We start from the raw sequence: 21600 nt of genomic DNA on the forward strand, positions 1-21600 counted from the left end.
ACCCAGACCTACTTCCTTTATCTGCACTAATTCTTGTGCTGCTCCCTGAACCTCACGAAGGCAAAACTAGGTTAGCCATCTTGCAACCTTAACATCCAGAGAAGACCCCTGCCCTCTTCAGATTATGAGATGGCTGGAATTTAACATGGGTGATACTCCGCTAGGTAACCTGAGGTGCCTTCCATTGGAGAATGTGTAAAATATGAGGCTTGGAACTGAAATGATTTTTTACCAATTAAGCTATGGAGAAATTATAGCTATAAATGTCTATATTAAAAATGAGAAATATCTCAAATCTATAACCTAATCTTCCACCATCAGACACTGGAAGAGCAGCAAAGTATACATTAAAAAATAGAAGAAAGCACATACTACAGTTTTGGCAAAAAATTAATGAAATAAAGAAGAGATAACAATAGAGAAAATCAGTGGAATCAAAACCTGATTCTTTAAAAAGACCATCAAGTTTGGGAAACCTTTAGAAAACTGATCCAGAAAAAATAGAGAAGACTCAAATTATTAGCATCAGATATGAAAGAGGAGAGATTACTACCAACGTTACAAAGATTAAGAGATCTATAAAGGCATACTATGAACTTTTTGAAGGCCATTAAATTGGATAACAAAAGTAAAGTGACAAATTCATAGTATGCCAAAGCCTGAACAATTAATAAATAGTCAATTGAACAGATTTACAAGTAAAATCATTGAATCCATAATTAAAAAAAAAAAAAACTCACCAAGAGAAGCCCAGGACCAGATACCTTCTGTGGTGAATTCTACCACATATTTAAATAAGAATCAATAACAATTCTTTTGTCTGTTTGTTTTACCGTGCTTTAGGTGAAAGTTTACTGCTCAAGTTAATTTCTCATACAAAAATGTACACACATATTGTTTTGTGACATTAGTTGGAATACCCACAATGTGACAGCACACTCCCCAATCCCCTGGGTTCCTTGTGTCAGCCAGTTCCTGTCCCTTCCTGCCTTTCATCATGCCTCCGACAGGAGCTGCCCATTTGGTCTCGTATAACTCATTGAACAAGCACATTCCTCAAGTGTATTATTTTTTGTTTTATAGTCCTTTCTAATCTTTAAAGAGTGGGCTTGGGGAATGGTTTAAGTTCTGGGTTAACAGCGTGTCTCAGGGCCATAGTTTCGTGGGGTTCTTCCAGTCTCTGTCAGATCATTAAGTCTGGTCTTTTTATGTGAATTTGACTTCTGCTATAAATTTTTCTCCTGCTCTGTCCAGGATTCTCTGTTGTGTTCCCTGTCAGGGCAGTCATTGGTAGTAGCCAGCACCATCTATTTCTTCTGGTCTCAGGCTGGTGGAGTCTCTGGTTCACGTGGTTCTTCAGGACTCTAGGCTGATATTTTCCTTGTGTCTTTGGTTTTCTTCATTTTCCTTTGCTCCAAGTGGGATGGGACCTGTTGATGTATAGAAGAGGATGGAGTATTTCCTAAGTCGTTCTATGGGGCCAGAATTACCCTGATATCAAAACCATAAAACCATATGACAAGAAAGAAAAAATACAAACTCCCACCATTTCAACTCAGCATTGATTGCATTGTGGTTTCTAGCCAGACCAATTACACAAGAAATAAAACACAGCCAGACTGGAAAGAAACAAACAAAACTATCTCTGTTCTCAGTTGGCATGATCTTGTACATAAAAATATTAAGGAATCCACTAAAAATTAAGAGAACTAATAAATATTCAGGAAGATTAGAATATATAAGATTAATCTAAAAATCAATTCTATTTCAATACACTGTGATGAACAATATGAAAATGAAATTTGAAAAGCATTTCCATTTTCAATACTATCAAAGACAATAAAATAATAATACATTTTTTAAAACAGGAAAACTTATGCCTTTAAAAAACTATAAAACACTGTTAAAAGAAATTGAAGGTAAAAAAAAAAAAGTGAAAATATCCCATGTTAGTAGATCAAGAGATTTAATATAGTTAAGATGACAATGCTCCCCAAGTTGATTTACAGATACAAAGCATATTCTATCAGAATCCTAGCTGGGTTTTTTTGTAGGAATTGCCAAGCTAATTTAAAATTCATATGGAATTGGAAGGGACCCAAAATAGTTGAAACAATCTTGAAAAGAAACAAAAATCAAGAACTCACAGTTCCTTATTTTAAAACTTGTTACAAATTTACTATATCTAACTTTCCCACGTGTCTGTGAGTTTGCCGTACTGTGGGGGCTTGTGTGTTGCTGTGATGCTGGAAGCTATGCCACCGGTATTCAGACACCAGCAGAGTCACCCATGGAGGACAGGTTTCAGCTGAGCTTCCAGACTAAGACAGACGAGAAAGAAGGACCTGGCAGTTTACTTTTGAAAAATATTAGCCAGTGAAAACCTTATGAATAGCAGCAGAACATTGTCTGATATAGTGCTGGAAAATGAGCCCCCCAGGTTGGAAAACACTCAAAACATGACTGGGAAAGAGCTGCCTCCTCAAAGTAGAGTCAACCTTAATGATGTGGATGGAGTAAAGCTTTCGGGACCGTCATTCACTGATGTGGCATGACTCAAAATGAGAAGAAACAGCTGCAAACATCCATTAATAATCGGAACCTGGAATGTACGAAGTATGAAACTAGGAAAATTAGAAATAATCAAAAATGAAGTAGAATGCATAAACATAGGTATCCTAGGCACAAGTGAGCTGAAATGGACTGGTATTGGCCATTTTGAATCAGACAATCATATACTCTACTACGCTGGAAATGACAACTTGAAGAGGAATGGTGTTGCATTCATCATCAAAAAGAATATTTCAAGATCTATCCTGAAGAATAACACTGTCAGTAATAGGATAATATTCATACCCCTACAAGGAAGACCAGTTAATACGACTATTTATGTACCAACCACTAGGGCCAAAGATGAAGAAATAGAAGATTTTTATCAGCTGCTGCAGACTAAAATTGATCGAAGATGCAATCAAGATGCATTGATAATTGCTGATGATTGGAAGGCGAAAGTCGGAAACAAAGAAGAAGGATTAATAGTTGGAAAATACAGCCTTGGTGTTAGAAATAATGCTGGAGATCGAATGATAGAATTTTCCAAGACCAACGACTTCTTCATTGCAAATACCTTCTTTCACCAACATAAACAGTGACTATACACATGGACCTCACCAGATGGAACACACAGAAATCAAATTGACTACATCTGTGGAAAAAGACAATGGAAAAGCTCAATATCATCAGTCAGAACAAGGCCAGAGGCCGACTATAGAACAGACCATCAATTGCTCGTATGCAAGTTCAAGCTGAAACTGAAGAAAACCAGAGCAAACCCACAAGAACCAAAATATGAATTTGAGTATATCCCACCTGAATTTAGAGACCAGCTAAAGAATAGATTTGATGCATTGAACACTGGTGACCGAAGACCAGACGAGTTGTGCAAGGACATCATACAAGAAGAAAGCAAGAGGTCACTGAAAAGACAGGAAAGAAAGAAAAGACCAAGATGGGTGTTGGAGGAGTCTCTGAAACTTGCTCTTGAATGTCAAGCAGCTAAAGCAAAGGGAAGAATTGATGAAATAAAAGAACTGAACAGAAGACTTCAAAGGGCGGCTCGAGAAGACAAAGTAAAGTATTATAATGACATGTGCAAAGAGCTGGAAATGGAAAACCAAAAGGGAAGAACACGCTCAGTGTTTTTCAAGCTGAAAGAACTGAAGAAAAAATTCAAGCCTCGAGTTGCAATCGTAAAGGGTTCTATACGGGAAAAATATTAAATGACACAAGAAGCATCAAAAGAAGATGGAAGGAATACACAGAGTCATTATACAAAAAAGAATTAGTGTTCAACCATTTCAAGAGGTAGCATATGATCAGGAACTGATGGTACTGAAGGAAGAAGCCCAAGTTGCTCTGAAGGCATTGGCAAAAAACAAGGATCCTGGAATTGATGGAATATCAATTGAGATGTTTCAACAAACAGATGCAGCGCTGGAGGTGCTCACTCGTCTATGCCAAGAAATATGGAAGACAGCTTCATGGCCAACTGACTGGAAGAGATCCATATTTATGCCTATTCCCAAGAAAGGTGATCCAACTGAATGTGGAAATTATAGAACAATATCATTAATATCACACGCAAGCAAAATTTTGCTGAAGATCATTCAAAAACGGCTGTAGCAGTATATCAACAGGGAACTGCCAGAAATTCAGGCCAGTTTCAGAAGAGGACATGGAACCAGGGATATCATTGCTGGTGTTGGATGGATCCTGGCTGAAAGCAGAGAATACCAGAAGGATGTTTACCTGTGTTTTATTGACTATGCAAAGACATTCGGCTGTGTGGATCATACAAATTATGGATAACATTGCGAAGAATGGGAATTCCAGAACACTTAATTGTGCTCATGAGGAACCTTTACATAGATCAAGAGGCAGTTGTTTGGACAGAACAAGGCGCTACTGATTGGTTTAAAGTGAGGAAAGTTGTGTGCCAGGGTGGTATTCTTTCACCATACCTATTCAGTCTGTATGCTGAGCAGATAATATGCGAAGCTGGACTATATGAGGAAGAACGGGGCATTGGGATTGGAGGAAGAGTCATTAACAACCTGCATTATGCAGATGACACAACCTTGCTTGCTGAAAGTGAAGAGGACTTGAAGCACTTACTAATGAAGATCAAAGACCACAGCCTTCAGTATGGATTGCACCTCAACATAAAGAAAGCAAAAATCTTCATAAATGGACCAATCAGCAACATCATGATAAATGGAGAAAAGATTGAAGATGTCAAGGATTTCATTTTACTTGGATCCACAATCAACAGCCATGGAAGCAGCAGTCAAGAAATCAAAACATGCATTGCGTTGTGTAAATCTGCTGCAAAGGACCTCTTTAAAGTGTCGAAGAGCAAAGATGTCACCTTGAAGACCAAGGTGCGCCTGACCCAAGCCATAGTATTTTCAATCGCAGCATATGCATGTGAAAGCTGAACAATGAATAAGGAAGACCGAAGAAGAATTTATGCCTTTGAATTGTGGCGTTGGTGAAGAATATTGAATATACCATGGACTACTAGAAGAACGAACAAATCTGTCTTGGAAGAAGTATAACCAGAATGCTCTTTAGAAGCAAGGATAGTGAGACTGCGTCTTACATAGTTTGGATATGTCGTCAGGAGGGATCAGTCTCTGGAGAAGGATATCATGCTTGACAGAATACAGGGTCAGCGGAAAGGAGGAAGACCCTCAACAAGGTGGATTGACACAGTGGCTGCAACAATGGGCTCAAGCATAACAACGATTGTAAGGATGGCACAGGACCGGGCAGTGTTTCGTTCCATTGTGCATAGGGTCGCTATGAGTTAGAACCGACTCGACAGCACCTAAAAACAACAACTTTCTTAGCTAAAATATTCAAAGCAATGTGGTGTAGGAATAAAGATACACAGAGATCAAAGGAATATAACAGGAAGTCCAGACATAAATTCATGTGCCTATGGTGGCTGGCAAGTGTGCCAAGATCATTCAGTAGGGAGAAAAGACTCTTTCATTAAATGGTGCAGGGGCAACAGGATAACCATGTGCAAAAGAATGAAATTGGACCCATACCTCACACCATATTAAAAAAAAAAAAAACCTCAAAATGGATCAAAGAAGTAAATATAAGGGTTTGAATTCTTAGAAGAAACTAGAGATGATTTTTTTTTTTTACCTCTGCTTTGGCAATGGAATCACATATTGCACACAAAATATCAAGTGACAAAAGAAAAAATAGATAAATTGGGCTTCATCAAAATTAAAAACTACTTTTGTGCTTCAAAAGATACTACCAAGAGAACAAAATGATAACGTACAAATGGCATCAGAAAATTTGCAACTCATGTCTCTGATAAGGACTTCTACCAAGACTATGTAAAAAAAAAAGTCTTAAAAATCAACAACAAAAAGACAAATAACCCACTTAGCAAGTGGTCAAAGGACATGAATAGATTTTTTAACAAAGGTATACGAGTGGCCAATAAACACATAAAAAGTGTCCAACATCATTTTTCATTGCTGAAATACAAGTCAAAACCACATGAGATACCAGTTAATATTCACTGGAGTAGTTATAACCAAAAACAGAAGAATAAGAATAAATAACAAGTGTTGGGGAGGGTGTGGGAAAATTGGAACTTGTATACTCTGCTGATGGCAGTGTAAAATGGGTCAACCTCCTTGGAAAACATTCTGGCAGTTCCTGAATAAGCTAAATATTGAATTACTGTATGACCCAGAAATTCCACTCTTGGATATACACTCAAAAGAAAATAAAACATATATCCACACAAAAACTTATAAATGAATATTTAAAGTGGCAATATTTACAATAGTCAAAGGCAGAAAAACACACAAAATGTCCACCAACTGAAGAACTGATTAACAAAATGTAGTATGTCTATACAATGGAAAATTATTTGGCTATATAAGGGAATGAACTATCCATACATGTTACATCATGGATGAACCTTGTAAACATTATGCTAAGTGAAAGAAATCAGGCACAAAAGGCCACAAATTGTATGACTCCATCTATATAAATGTCCAGAGTAGGGAAACCTAGACAGATAGATTAGTGTTTGCTTAGAGGTGTAGGAATGAGAGGAATTGGGAACTAGGGCGGTGATAGCTAAAGGGTACGGGGTTTCTCCTTGAGTTGAGGACACTCTAAATGTGACTATGGTGACAGTTGTACACAGCTGAAAATACTAAAAACCACTCAACTGCACACTTTAAAAGGGTGCATTGTATGATATGTGAATTATAGCTCAATTAAAGAAAAAATAGCAGCCCATATACTTATTAAGAAAAGTAATGAGTCCAAGATATCAAATTTTATGAGCTTCCCAATGTTTTGCACAAAACATTTTTGCACAATGTTTTTGCTTGTTTGTTGTTGAGGGAATCAATGTTCACTCCAAATGACATGTTTGTGATCACATCCATGCTGTAAGTCCTGAAGATGCTAAGTAGAGAAAGGAAAACAAAATCAGCACCTCTTCACTATCCCTCTGCTACATATTTAGCAAGAAGTGCATGTTAATTCATATGCCAAGGGAAAGAGCCACACACTTTCAAAATCATCTGCTGAGGGTCTATGTGTCACACTCACTCATGAGGAATTTATCAGGTGACAATGACTAAGAAGCTGTCCTTTTGGTAGGGGTGATGGGGACACGAAGGTGCCTTAAAACCACCTCTGACCTCTAGGAACTCGGCCATAGAATGACACACCCACAGATAAACTGTTGCAGTGAGTGTTGAGTGTGCAAGATGACGGATGGGTTAAGAGCAGTGCTGGAGCAGTACAAAGGATATGAAGAATTCTTCCTAGAAGATTCACAAAGGTGGCAATGCATCTACATATTACCTCCCCATAATGTCTACGACCACAATAAAATAATACATAGCATTTTGCTGATAGTCTCAGCAAAAGCATGAACTTGTTTTAGTTGTTCCAAGTAGTACTTTTTAAATTTCTTGCTTCAACCAATGTCAGCCAATAAGGAACAAATGCATTTCCACTCCCACCATTCCAAACTCCTTACACTCAACACCTCTGTACTGTCAACCATGTTTCTTCTTTCTAAACGGTTCTTTTTTTTTTTTTTCTCTCTCTCTCTCTTCTAGAAAATACAAGTTGACAATTAAGCAGATCAATCCAGGCCCGTGTACACAGTGGAGAAGACCCTTTCTCTTCTGGCTGCCCTACCATCCAGTGTGAACCATCTTTCTTGGGTAGCTCATTGAAATTTTAACACCACATACCTGTGTTTATTTGATCACTAGAAAAACTCAACTTTGGGAATTTCTGCCCTGTGGCAGGCTGCCGGAGGGCCTTGTGACAGAGCTCAGAATTCCAGTCACCACACTCCTACTTACCTTTTCAATGCAACAGGCTTGCCTTCCTGTGCTTTGTCTCTCAGATACTTCACCACCACGCCTCCACACTGACCAAAGATGAGGAACATCTAAATACACAACACAAACCACCCATTGGTAAATATGGAGACTCAAGACATAGGAAGACCTGGCTTTCAGGCAAGGACCAATAAGTGATATTTCGTCATGAATCTCATAATATCTCTCCTATTACATAAAGATAAAAAGCCATCTTAAGGAAGTTTAAACTCAGATAACTCCCCTGTGTAAAGTGATCTCACTTTCTACCTCTCCCCAGATTGGTTCCCTGAGATCCTAATTTGCAGTCCTCTTATTTTCTAAGCAACTTGAGTTCTGCATTGGTGAAGGTTGAAGACAGGAATGTTTGTATTCTCTTTCACTCTTCTCCCTTGAACAAGTAAAACGCAGATTTCATAAATCCCATTCAACCTATACTCTAGAATTCAAAGCAAAAGACATTTGCCCTACATAATGTCCAGAGGACTTCAGTTGTAGATAATTAGTTGTACAGGCATCATTTACTCAATAAATGATTGAAGACAGTCTACTAGGTAGCAGACGCTAGGCTAGATGTTCAATTAGTATTTTTCCCAAATGCTGCCTGTGAAAGCAGACACCAGCCACCAGTGTGGTTTCCAACCTTTACTGGCCAATTCTCTTTTAAATGTAAATGTCTGCAATGAAGGGAATTTTCCCCCCACAGGAATAGAAAGGAACAAGGCCTAGTACATCCTCCAAGCCTGTAAAAAGTAGAAATGAAATGTTGGCATAGCCAGATGGCTTTGGCTCAGACCAGTTCTGTCTTTACATATTTCTATAGCATAAGCAACTTGAATAAGAGATGTCTGGTTAATCGCAATTTTTAAAAAAATAGTGGTTAATACTTCAAAAATTAGGAATATTTGCTAAGTGAAATCATGTCATATGTGGCCTTTTGTGACTGGTTTCCAGAATAGCAAATATTTATTTGCTTTCCTGGAAAAAAAAAAAAAAAAAGAAATTACCCCATATTTGTTCCCATATGAATAGAAGGAAAAAGAAGAAGATAATTCTATTTCCCAGCTTCAGGCTGGGCTATCAAGAAAATCTATTTGGATTTTTTTTCCATATTCAAAAATTATACTTTGTTTTGAAATAGGTACCTAAAATACCTCTTCATGATAACAACTCTCAGCAACTAGGAGGCCAAGAAAACTTCCTCAACTTGACAAAGAACATCTTTAAAACATATATATATATATATATATATATATATATATATATATATATATATATATAGCTAACATCATACTTTGTGGTGAAAGGCTGAAAGCTTTCATCCAAAGATCAGGAACAAGGAAAAATTTTCCACTCTCATAACTCTTACTCAGAATGTTTCTGGAAGTACTAGCTAGTGCATTAAGACCAGAACAAGAAATGAAAGACATACAGACTGGAAAGGAAGAAATAGAACTGTCTCTGTTTTCAGATGATATATAGTGGACATAAACGATCTCAAGAGTATGCAAAAACAACAAAAAAACTAAAAACTTAACTCCCAGAACTAATACGTGAGTTCAGCAAAGTTGCAGGATACAAGATCAATACATGAAAATGAAACATACATTTATATACTAACAATGAACATGTGGAAATTGAAATGAAAACATCACCATTAACAATCACTCCAAAGAAAATTAAACGCTTAGCTATAAATCTAAAATCCTTGGTTGCTAACCAAAAGTTTGGAGGTTCAAGTACACCCAGGGGCAGTTCAGAAGAATGGCCTGATGATGTGCATCTGAAAAATCATCCATTGAAAACCTTATGGATCCCAATTCTACTGTGATACACTTGGGGCTGCCATGAGTTAGAGTCAATTCAGTGGCAACTCATTCATTATAAATCTAGCAAAACATGTATAGGGTATGTATACTGAAAATTGCAAAATGCTGATGAAAAGAATCAAAGAAAACCTTAATTAACAAAGAGATTTACCATGTTCATGGATTGGAAGACTCAATACAGTAAAGATGTTGATTGACTCCAAATTGTTCTCTAGCAAGGATGTCACTTTGAGAATGAAGCCAAGCCGTGTTATTTTCAATCGTCTCATATGCATGCAAAAGCTGGACAATGAATAAGGGAAACTAAAGAATTGATGCTTTTGAATTATGATGCTGGCTAAGAATATTGAGTATACTATGGGCTGCCAGAAGAATGAACAAATCTGTCTTGGAAGAAGTAGAGCCAGAATGCTCTTTAGAAGCAAGGATGGTGAGACCCTGTCTCACCTACTTTGGACATGCTAGAAGGAAGGACCACTCCCTGGAGAAGTACATCATGCTTGGTAAAGTAGAGGCTCAGTGAAAAAGAGGAACACCCTCAAAGAGATGGATTGACATCATGGCTACAACAATGGGCTCAAGCATAGCAACGATCGTGAGGACAGCACAGGACAGGGAAGTGCTATGTTCTGTTGCACAATGCTCCTTATGAGTCAGAACTGACTTGACGGTGCCTAACAACAACAACAACAACAACAAAAGAGTTTGAAAGACCCCCGGTGGAGCAACAGTTATGGGGTCTGCTGCTAACCAAAAGGTTGGTGGTTCGAACTCACCCAGTTTCTGTGTGGAAGTAAGACCTGGTGATCTGCTCTTGAAAAGATTATATCCTAGAAAACACTATAAGGCAGTTCTACTCTGCCACCAAGGGTCACTATGAGTCATAATCAACTCAACCACACACAACAACAACAGAAGGACTGGAAAAATTGGACTAATGCTCGCAGTCTCTGGAGAAAAGTGATTATCTGCAACTTTCTAGGCCTCATTCAAACTGTAGACTTTGACATCTGGATAAGTATGGGATTCTAAGCACGATATGTCTCCAAGATCTTTACAAGAGATAGTTCATTCTATGAGGCTCTGGGTTGTGATTGTCCTTCACACAACTCAGTGCCTCATCACAACAAGTTTATCCAATGTAAATTTCCAGAATACTGACCCCATACTTATCCATATTTTTTAGAATATTTCATGTCAAAACCCCACATACCTTGCAAAGAGAAACAAAATAAAATTAGATTATTCACTTAAACGTACTCAATCCTACCTCCTTCTGGGTCAAAAAAAAAAAATCAAATTAGATGAAATCAAGCATACTCTGTATTATGGATTGAATCATGTCACTCAAACGATATGCTAAATTCCAAAAATTCAGTACCAGTGAATAAAAACTTGTGGGAAAATAGGGTCTCATCAATGAGCTCAAACATATCAAAAATCATGGAGATGGTACAGGAACAGGTAAGGATTCATCCTGTTATACATGAGATCTCCATGAGTGGCAGCTGACTCTACTGCCACTAACAACAACAAAGATGTTATAAGTCAACTTCAAATGAGGTTATACTAGAGTAGGATGGGCTCTAATCCAACATGACTGCTGTTCTATTCAACACAGAGAGACACAAGGCGAATGTGGTCATGTGAAGACTAAGGCCGAGATGTGAGTGATGTATCTACAAACCAAAGAATGTGAAGGATTGCCAGGAACCACCAGTAGCTAGGAGGAGGCAAAGATGCACCTTTACCCAGAGCCTTCACAGAAAGCACAGCCCCGTCAATACCTTGATTCAGACTTCTGGCCTCCAGAACTGTGAGGCAATAAATTTCTATTGCTTTAGGCCACAGACTTTGTGGTACTTTGTGATGGCAGCCCTGGGAAACTACTACACTATCTTTCCACTGGCAGATAAAGGGGAGTTCTTATTCGGAGAAATCTTAGGGGTAAAGACGAAAAATAGAGGAGATATTCTAAACGGAGATTTAAAATAACTCTGAATTTTCTCCAAGTATTGTAAATACTGAATGATGTGACCTTATCTATGAATAATAAGTAACTCCTTGTCTTTCTAAAGTGTTTTTGTTTGTGTATATGTTGTCTCTAAAATCTCATAACCCTCTGAATAATTACCTCCATGGGCATGCAAGAAAACTGAAGCTTGGATACAAAGAGTAAATGTTCCATGGGGCAGTTCTACTCTGTCACATCGGGCTGCTATGAGTCAAAAGCAAATGAACAGCACCTAAGAACAATGACATGCTTTTGTTTAAAAAAAATAATAATTTAGCTAAATATCTGAAGTTGATAGACAAGCACCACATTGTCTCAACTGATACATCCCGCTCAGACTTACTCATAGAAGTGGCTCCTTTAATGGAAATGTAAAAAGCTTTTGCTCTAGCTCTCAAGTGCCAAAAAGATGGCGTGGGTAGCAAGAGCTGGGTAAAACCATGGAAATAACCACATGGTGTTTAGCAGTTCTTGAGAGAATGCACTATGTGCAGATTAATAGATGGTGTGTACTTGCCTAGCAATCTGAAGTTCAAAATCTATCCAGGAGGATATACATATATTTCTAAACAATCAATCCAGGAAGGAGACCATAAAAAGTCTACACAGAGCTCATTCTAGAAGCAGGAGAGTTTGAATCTAGCCCACACAGCTAAATAAGGCTCCCTTTGTTTGTTTCTCCTAAAGCTAAGGACTGCTATGCCTTCTTAGGAGGAAGCACCTGGCAAAAGATGTTCCTCCTCACGATGTTCACAAGGATAGAACATCAAGCCTTCTGCTTAATTGGCCAGGGAACTGGACTGTCAGACTGGGGTAAAAACCTCAACATTTGACAATAGAGCCCTAAGGGAATCCAGACCAGTGTGCTGGATGGGGTATACACAGTATCTAGAAAGTTCTAGAAGCTTTTTCTTGAGGAAGGGCATTTGTATCAATGGAACTGAGCAGACATTTGATGCAACCATAAGAAGCAAAAGAAGGAGCTACAACACTCACCTTGTGATAGGCCAGATCATTCCCCACAAAAGGCCCAGGAATCCTGAGCTTCTTTAGAACATTATGTGAATAGTTTCCATATCCATAAAGTGAGAGGCAAGCCAGGTCATCAGAATTGTGGTATAAATGCCAGTGTTAGGGAGGTAACATGTAAGTGATAAATGACAATGACAATGCCAACAGCAATAATCTCACTTCATCACCATCTCCTCTCCCACCTCCACTGTGAGACCCACGAAAAGTAATGATGATTAGTGAAAAGCAGTTAAAACCATCTTGATACCAATCCTAGGGTGAATACTTGAAAAGGTTCCCAAATTTGGGTTCCTGGGGGGTTCAAGCTGGAACTTTTCCAGGGTCTTTGCTTGTGTCTATTGCATAAGTGGACTCTTGCAGGATTTGGGGGCTCCCACTCTACTTAGAGGGAGCTCTGGTGGCGCACTGGTTAAGAGCTCAGGCTGCTAACCAAAAGGTTGGCAGTTTGAATCCACCACCCGCTCCTTGGAAACTCTATGGGGCAGTTCTACTCTGTCATATAGGGTCATTATCAGTCAGAATCAACTGGACAGCAGAATTCTAGTTAGGGATTTTAGTTAAGGAGGTCCCTGATGGCAAAACAGTTTTCCCTCAGCTGGTCACCACAAGATTGACAGAATCTGGCCAGTGGCACTGCAGAAGACATGTTATCTGCTTCTATACGGATTACTGCCAAGAAAACCCAACGAAACAGTTCCACTCACAGGGTCGCCATTAGTCAGAATTGACTGGATGGCACAAGACAGCAATTGTAGGTAGAAAGGAGAAAAAAATCCTTCTGTTTGATAAGGTTTTGTGTAACTGCATCCAATTCATCACAGAAGGTTAACAATTCAATTCATCATAGAGGACTAATTTACACACCAATCACTAAGACCAAAGATGAAGAAACTGAAGATTTTTATCAACTTCTGCTGTTTGAAATTGGTCAAACATGCAACCAGGATGTATTGACAATCACTGGTGATTGGAATGAGAAAGTTGGAAAGAAGGATCAGTAGTTGGAAAATATGGCCTTGGTGATAGAAATGATGCTGGAGATCGAATGATAGAATTTTCTAAGACCAACGACTTCTTCATTGCAAATACCTTTTTTCACCAACATAAATGGTGACTATACATGTGGACCTTGCCAGATGGAATACACGGGAATCAAATTGACTACATCTGTGGGAAGAAATGATGGAAAAACTACAGCCCAATGTTCATTGCAGCTTTATTCATACTTGCCAAAAAATGAATTTATGTTAATGAAGGGGAAAAAATTCAGAAAAGGAAGGTGAGAATGGTTGCTTAACTAGAAGAATGTAATCAATATCACTGAATTATACAATTGAAATTGTTGAATGAGTATATGTTCTACTGTGTATATTTTCAACAACAACAAAAAATAAATTACACATGTTGAATTGTTAAATGGGCATATGTTCTGCTCAGTATATTTTCAACAGCAAAAAATAAATTAATTAAATTGTTATTTTTTTAATCCCATCAGTTAACTCAAAATTTGCTCTAAATGAAAAGACCATCGTTGCTGGTTTTGGTAGGAATCTGCTTGTGGATCTCAGTGTGAACTGGGGGAAAGTTCAGATGTCACTGAAAAATGTCTATATGTTCCAGGCTACTTGAACTGACAGATTTCAAGAATAGGAAGGAAAGAGAAAGCTGGCTAAGATCACCTGCGTTTGCAAGCCATGGTTCTTGAACTTTAATTGGGATAATCTGATGAAAGTAATAAACCCTCTCTCCAGAAAATAAACCAACACCCAGCATTTTTCCTTGTAATTCCAAAGGACTCTCAAGAAGTCATGTCATTATAGTGACTTCTTTCAGGGGCCCTTCCTAACCTAGTTCAGCCCACCCCTAAACTCCAGTTCATAAGGCCCTATTCTGAATGGATACATTGTTATCCCTAGGGCAAGGGTGTCTCTTTACCAGTCTGAAGTGGGTCTTCACTCTGCTTGGTGCTATGGTGTACAAAACGGGGCTTACACTGGGGGCTTACACAGAAACACTAAGTGAGGTCATTTCCAAAGGGAGCTTGGGGAAGTCAGAAATAAATGAGATGTGAAGCCATTCAGGGAGGCTTCCCAGAGGAGACGGCACTCACTTGCACAACGCTGGACATAGAAGTGTGTGGAAACAAGACGAGGAGAAAGGGCATTATGGTGAGAGAATGACCCACATTTACCAAGGTTATCATCGCTGACTTTTGTCAAAGTACGGTGACTGAGTGGGACTACTTATCATCAGGGCTAATGAGACAGTAAGAAGATCACAGGTCAGGCTAGGGATCCTCTGCCTTTGGGGTAAAGACTGAGCCTTGGACTAGTCAGCAGGAGGCTCAAGGCTGAGCAGGGCCCCTGGGAAAAGTCACTGAGCTTGGTGGGTACCATAGTGACATGGCTCCTTGGGAGCCTCTTGGAATTGCATGCAAAAATGTGGTCTACTCATACATCAATGCTCATTGCAGCCCCTTTCACAATAGCCAAAATGTGGAAAAAAATCCCAGTGTCCATCAAGAGTTGAAAGGATAAACAAAATGTGGTACTTACAAACCATGGAATACTACTCAACCATAAAGAGAAATGAAGTTCTGATACATGCTACAACATGGATGAAAATTAAAGACATCATGCTAAATGAAAGAAACCACACACAAAGGGGCAAATATTATATGATCCCACTTGTAAATTTAAAAAAATAGGTGGCACTAACAATTAAGTGCTTGACCACTAGCTGAAAGGTTGGCAGTTCAAATCCATCCAGAGACACCTTGGAAAACAGAGCTGGTGATCTGCTTCTAAAAGGTTACAGCCTTGAAAACTCTATGGAAGAATTCTACTCTGCACACATGGGATTGTCATGAGTTGGAATCAACTCAATGGCAACTAACGACAACAATAACAACATAGAAATTGAAGTTTATTAATGGTTGCCAGGGATGGAAGGGAGAGTCTTAGCTTAGGAGACACTGAGTTTCCATTAATGGTGGTGGAATAATTTGGAAGTGAACAGTAATGATGGTTGTACACATGGTGAATGTAACCAATATCACTGAATTGTCATGTAAAAAAATGTTGAATTGGCAAATATTTTGGTATATATACTTTTACCACAATAAAACAATTTTTAAAAATGTTATCTCACAACCAGGTAACTGGGAGCTCCTAAAAATCAAGCACCTATGCTCATCTAAAGGCTTCACCAAAAGAGTAAAAAGACCACCTACAGACTGGGAAAGAATTTTCAGCTATGACATCTCCGACCAGCACCTGATCTCTAAAATCTATATGATTCTGTTAAAACTCAACCACAAAAAGACAAACAACCCAATCAAAAAGTGGGCAAAGTATATGAACACGCACTTCACTAAAGAAGATATTCAGGCAGCTAACAGATACATGAGAAAATGCTCTCGATCATTAGCCGTTAGAGAAATGCAAATTAAAACTACGATGAGATTCCATCTCACTCCAACAAGGCTGGCATTAATCCAAAAAACACAAAATAATAAATGTTGGAGAGGCTGCGGAGAGATTGGAACTCTTATACACTGCTGGTGGGAATGTAAAATGGTACAACCACTTTGGAAATCTATCTGGCGTTTTCTTAAAAAGTTAGAAATAGAACTACCATAAAAAAAAAAAAAAAACCTACCATACAACCCAGAAATCCCACTCCTCGGAATATACCCTAGAGATACAAGAGCCTTCACACAAACAGATATATGCACACCCATGTTTATTGCAGCTCTGTTTACAATAGCAAAAAGCTGGAAGAAACCAAGGTGTCCATCAATAGATGAATGGTTAAATAAATTATGGTACATTCACACAATGGAATACTACGCATCGATAAAGAACAGTGACGAATCTGTGAAACATGTCACAACATGGAGGAACTTGGAAGGCATTATGCTGAGTGAAATGAGTCAGATGCAAAAGGACAAATACTGTATAAGACCACTATTATAAGTTCTTGAGAAGTAGTATAAACTGAGAAGAACACATTCTTTTGTGGTTACGAGAGGGGGGGGAGGGAGGGGGGGTGGCAGAGGGTTATTTACTGATTAGTTAGTAGATAAGAACTACTTTAGGTGAAGGGAAGAACAATACTGAATACAGGGAAGGTCAGCTCAACTGGAGTGGACCAAAAGCAAAGAAGTTTAGGGGATAAACTGAATGCTTCAAAGGTCAGCGGAGCAAGGGTGAGGGTTTGGGGACTATGGCTTAAGGGGACTTCTAAGTCAATTGGCATAATAAACTCTATTATGAAAACATTCTGCATCCCACTTTGAAGTGTGGCATCTGGGGTCTGAAATGCTAACAAGTGGTCATCTAAGATGCATCAATTGGTCTCAACCTACCTAGATCAAAGGAGAATGAAGAACACCAAGGTCACATGATAACTATGAGCCCGAGACAGAAACGGCCACATGAATTAGAGACTTACATCATCCTGAGACCAGAAGAACTAGATGGTGCCTGACCACAACCGATGACTGCCCTGACAGGGAGCACAACAGAGAACCCCTGAGGGAGCAGGAGAACAGTGGGATGCAGACCCCAAATTCTCATAAAAAGACCAGACTTAATGGTCTGACTGAGACTAGAGGAATTCCAGCAGTCATGGTCCCCAAACCTTCTGTTGGCCCAGGACAGGAACCATACCCAAAGACTACTCATCAGACATGGAAGGGACTAGACAATGGGTAGGAGAGAGATGCTGATGAAGAGTGCGCTACTTGTATCAGGTGGACACTTGAGACTGTGTTGTCATCTCCTGTCTGGAGGGGAGATGGGAGGGTAGAGAAGGTTAGAAACTGGCAAAATTGTCATGAAAGGAGAGACTGAAAGGGCTGACTCATTAGAGGGAGAGTAAATGGGAGTATGTAATAAGGCGTATATAAGCTTATATGTGACAGACTGACTTGATTTGTAACTTTCACTTAAAGCACAATAAAAATTATTTTAAAAACAATGTTATCTCATACTTGTTGGGCTAAATTTCTCAGATTTTCACTTTGTGCAACCACAAATGGTTAAGAGTTTGTGAGAAGGGGCTAGGGTGTGCCTGAGAGCCTGGCCCAGATGGCCCCTGGGCTTCCTATGGAGTTTAGAGAATCTATTCCTTCTGTTTGTAGGCAGCTGGCAAGTAAGTAGAGATTCTCAGAATTCAACCGACTTACAGGCCTTGGGTGAGTCACTGGAGCTCCCTCTGTCTTTATAGTTGCCTAAAAATGGCGGTAAGTCATTATTCTTTCCTTTGCCAAAGGAGGCCGCATACTAGACAAGGGTTGTAGTGGAGTTGGGATCGAGATCTGCAAGTTGGAAGTGAGGCACAGGTTGGTGGCTTTGACTGATGATATTGTTGTTAGTTGCTATCCAGTTGTCTCTGACTCCTGGCATCCCCGTGTACAACAGAAAGAAATGTTGCCCATTTCTGTTCCATCTTCACAATCATTGGTATGTTTGAGTCCATTGTTGTGGCCACTGTGTATTTTGAAGGGCTTCCGACCCTGGGGCCTATCTTTCAACACTATATTGGACAATATTCTGTTGAGATCCATAGAGTTTTCGTTGACTGATTTTCGCAAGTAAATCTCAAAGCCTTTCTTCCTGATGTGTCTCATTCTCGAAACTCCACCGAAACCCGTCCTCTGTGGGTGACCCTGCTGGCATTTGAAACACCAGTGGAGTAGCTTTCAGCATCACAATGACACACAAGCACCCAGAGTACAACAAACAGATGGTTGGTGGTTTGACTGATGAGAATGCGGGTTATTGCCCAGCCTGGTTCCTCCACAAATGTTTGCTCAATATGAACCCCTAGAAGGCAGTCAGTTCAAATGACCTGCTGAGAGAGGACAAGAGCTGTAGAGTAACCTAACATTGCGTAATGTATTTTCTTTTAGCAAGAAGTTTTGATTGAAAAAATAATTAAAAGGTTGGTAGTTCACTGACCTTGGTATGTTCTCCCTTCTCTATCTTATCACTTGCTTTAATTTTTTTTTTTACCACTTGCTGTCTGCTGATTAAGTCCTTAATCTCCATTTCCTGGATTCTAATTGGGGCTGGAAGTCACCATGCAGTGTACACAAAGGGACCCAGGTAGGACCACCGTGTCCCCCCTTTCCCCACTCCCTTTGGGGCCTCTGAGTCCCCACCCAGTGAAACTCCAACCACTCCCCATGTGGCCTGGAGCTGGAGGACTCCTGTGTCCCTGCAACGCCATGTGATAGCAGAAGGTGCCTAGGGCAAGGTGGGGCAGCCTAGGCTTTCTGCCAAATATACCTTGCCTGCCCAGTACCTCTTTAGCATCTCCATGCTGCCTTGGTCTCACCCTGCACCTCTATCCCCTCCCACACAAGAAGTCTAGATGAGGAATAGGCTGCAAAAGGCCCTAAACTTTCCACCTTTTCTTCAGTCTGCATAACTCTCCCTCCAAGATATATAGCCAGAAGGTAAAGTCCTATTGCCACCTCATAACACCTCATACACCCATGACATCTTATTGGGAGGAGAAGGGAAATGTGGAGAAATCAGAAAGACTGAACTCTAAAAAGTTCAAGTTCCCCAAAGGAGACTGAGAATATGTCTCATAAATCAAGAAGATTTGACATGGACAACCCAGTTTTTACTATCTGTCTTCTAGATCATTTTCTCTGGGTTTTGACCTCACTACTGAGTCCTGGGGACATCAAAAGAGGTCAGACCTGCAAAAGTAAAAGATGGACAGTATGAACAGAACAAGCATGAAGAAAATCTGAAGCCGTGGCTTGCTCTGCTCACATTCACTCCTACCTTCTATCCATCATCAAGGCCAGCCCATTTCTACTACAAAGTACATCTCTGATTTGCCTGGCTCTAACTATCACTACTGCTGTGATGGGTTGAATTGTGTCACTCAAAGAGATATGTTGAATTCCTAACCCTTGTGCCTGTGAACATGACCTATTTTGAAAACAGTCTTTGAAGATGTTATCTTAAATTAACATGGGGAATCCCTGGGTGCTGCATATGGTTAGGTGTTGGACTACTAACTGAAAGGCTGGCAGTTCAAACCCACCCAGAAGCACCTTGGAAGAAAGGCCTGGTAATCTGCCTTCAAAAACACTATAGAGTAATTTTACTCTGCACATTTGGGGTTGCCATGAGTTGGAATCAACTTCATGGAAACTAAAGACAAGAAGTTAACATGCCATAAGATCATACTGGGGTAGGGTGGGTCCTAATCCTAATCCCTGCTGACTGGTGTCCTATAAAAGAAAAGAACAAACCCAGAGACAGAGTCACACAGGGGGTTGGCGTCATGTGAAGATGCAACAAAGGAACAACAGAGGAAGAAGAAGAGTAAATAACAGGAGGAGAATATGGAATTATTGCCTCCAGGAACAACTGCCTCCTTTTTAATGAAATCAGAAGATCTAGATGGTGCCTGGCTACTATTATTGAACATTTTGATCAAAGGTTCCATAGAAGAATCCTGATCAAACAGGGGAAAATGCAGAACAGAATTTTGAATTCTCTTGGACTCCAGGCTTCCTGGAACCACGAAGGCTGGGTGAAACCCCTGAAATCATCTTTAAACCTTAAACCAAAAATATCCCCTGAAGTCTTCTCAAAATCAAACAACGGTTTAGCTTAACTAGTAAAAAATGGCAGCCTTGAGCATCATGCTCTTTTAAGGGCTATCTATATGGGATCAGATTGATAACAGCAACTTCAGCGGTTAGAAGGGAACTTTAAGGGACAGCGAATTTATGTAAATGGGAAAGAACAACTCAGAAGCAGAGGGTGAGAACTGTTAAGCAACTTGAAGAATGTAATCAGTGTCACTAAATGGTACATATAGGAACTGTTGAATCGGTATTTGTTTTGCTGTGAGCTTCCCTGGTTGGAAATATGCTGTACATGATTATCTTATATCATTGCTGGAAGAATTAAATGCTATCTGTACAATTCCACTGGAAAAGAACAACTGGAAGCTTAGTCCTGGTGTTTCCTAGACCTTTGCCTATATACCTTTTATATTTATTGATTTTAATCTGTACCCTTTTGCTTTAATAAATCATCACCATGAGTGTAACAGCTTTTCTGAGTTCTGTGAGGCCTTCTAGTGATCACTGAGCCTGATGGTGGTCTTCAGGACCTCCAACACAGGCGGAAACTTGAGGAAGAATATTCCATGTAAAGAGAACAGCATAGCATTTCAGGGAACACAACTTAACCAGTAATACAGGTATGAAAGACAGAGCTGGAAGGAACAGTACAGCAGCTAGAGTGAGCACTTCAAGGGGAGAGAAAGAGTCTAGTCTGATCCTCTGGATGTGCTCTTTTCAAACAGAGGCCACTACCAGAGGTGGTAAGTGGAAGTTCGAAGAAGGCAACACCAAGTGGACAAGGCCCAGGCACCTCATCTGCTTCGCTCAGAACACCTTTGTAAATTGAGACTCAGCATTTATTTGAAGAATGTAGTCAAGGGTCTCTGAGCCACAGAGTGACCACTGAAGCGGTCATTGGAAAAAGCAGAGAGTAGCAGCCAGGGAAGAGCTAGATAAGACCAGATGTGAGATTATGGAGGAAATGAAGGGACAACTGGAAAAGAATTATCAGGTTGAGGTCATCATGGAGGCCTTGATCCCCCAGGTTACATTCCATTCCTCCCACTCATTCACTTGACTTTGGGCAAGTCCCTTCCACTCTCAGTTTCACCATCTGACACATAGGCAGGTTGTACTAAATGTTCTCAATGCTCCTATACTAGGATACCATGA

At 39.7% G+C, this 21600-nt stretch overlaps 1 pseudogene; it reads right to left on the reverse strand.

Moving 5' to 3' along the window:
* The window catches only part of LOC126087539 (cytochrome P450 3A8-like), a 57683-nt pseudogene that overhangs the window by 21166 nt on the left and 14917 nt on the right, over positions 1 to 21600 (reverse strand).

The sequence above is a fragment of the Elephas maximus genome, chromosome 12 (assembly GCF_024166365.1).
Source record: "Elephas maximus indicus isolate mEleMax1 chromosome 12, mEleMax1 primary haplotype, whole genome shotgun sequence".
In the NCBI taxonomy this organism is placed as follows: domain Eukaryota; kingdom Metazoa; phylum Chordata; class Mammalia; order Proboscidea; family Elephantidae; genus Elephas; species Elephas maximus.